This window comes from Arachis stenosperma, chromosome 6 (assembly GCF_014773155.1).
Source record: "Arachis stenosperma cultivar V10309 chromosome 6, arast.V10309.gnm1.PFL2, whole genome shotgun sequence".
NCBI classification, from domain to species: domain Eukaryota; kingdom Viridiplantae; phylum Streptophyta; class Magnoliopsida; order Fabales; family Fabaceae; genus Arachis; species Arachis stenosperma.
In genome coordinates this window covers 107,528,758-107,529,781 of record NC_080382.1, presented here as the reverse complement: position 1 = coordinate 107,529,781, position 1,024 = coordinate 107,528,758, and the positions used below count along the sequence as shown (strand labels likewise).

Genomic DNA, 1,024 nt, shown 5'->3' with positions numbered 1-1,024 from the left:
ACACTATCCCTTAATGCAAAATTCGAACTCCATCTTCTTTGATAAGTTCGAATTTTCTACCTCTGTCTTCCATTTTTCTTCCTCTGACACCTCAAGGAATCTCTATACTGTGACATAGAGGATTCCATATTCTCTTGTTTTCTTCTCTTTCTTATGAGCAGGAGCAGAGACAAAGGCATTCTTGTTGAAGCTGACCCTGAACCTGAAAGGACCTTGAAGAAAAAGCTAAGAGAAGCTAAAGCACAACTCTCTTTAAAGGACCTGACCGAATTCTTCAAAGAAGAAGAACACATGGCAGCCGAAAACAACAACAATGCCAACAATGCAAGGAAGGTGCTGGGTGACTTTACTGCACCTACTCCCAACTTCTATGGGAGAAGCATCTCTATCCCTGCCATTGGAGCAAACAACTTTGAGCTTAAGCCTCAATTAGTTTCTCTAATGCAACAGAATTGCAAGTTCCATGGACTTCCATTGGAAGATCCTCATCAGTTTTTAGCTGAGTTCTTGCAAATCTGTGACACAGTCAAGACTAATGGGGCAGACCCTGAGGTCTATAGACTGATGCTATTCCCTTTTGCTGTAAGAGACAGAGCTAGAATATGGTTGGACTCTCAACCTAAAGAAAGCCTGGACTCTTGGGAAAAGCTAGTCAATGCCTTCTTGGCAAAGTTCTTTCCACCACAAAGATGGAGTAAGCTTAGAGTGGAAGTCTAAACCTTCAGACAGAAGGATGGAGAATCCCTCTATGAAGCTTGGGAAAGATACAAACAATTAATCAGAAAATGTCCCTCAGACATGCTTTCTGAATGGAGCATCATAGGTATTTTCTATGATGGTCTCTCTGAACTATCTAAGATGTCCTTGGATAGCTCTGCTGGAGGATCTCTTCATCTGAAGAAGACGCCTACAGAGGCTCAGGAACTAATTGAAATGGTTGCAAATAACCAATTCATGTACACTTCTGAAAGGAATCCTGTGAACAATGGGACTAGTCAGAAGAAAGGAGTTCTTGAGATTGACA

General features: G+C 41.6%; 1 non-coding gene across 1 annotated transcript; it reads right to left on the bottom strand.

Moving 5' to 3' along the window:
- Positions 1-696: 696 nt before the first annotated feature.
- On the bottom strand, positions 697-804 carry LOC130937146 (small nucleolar RNA R71). The gene has a single exon (XR_009068378.1). It is a non-coding gene; the product is annotated as a small nucleolar RNA R71 (small nucleolar RNA).
- Between the last annotated feature and the right edge of the window lie 220 nt (positions 805-1,024).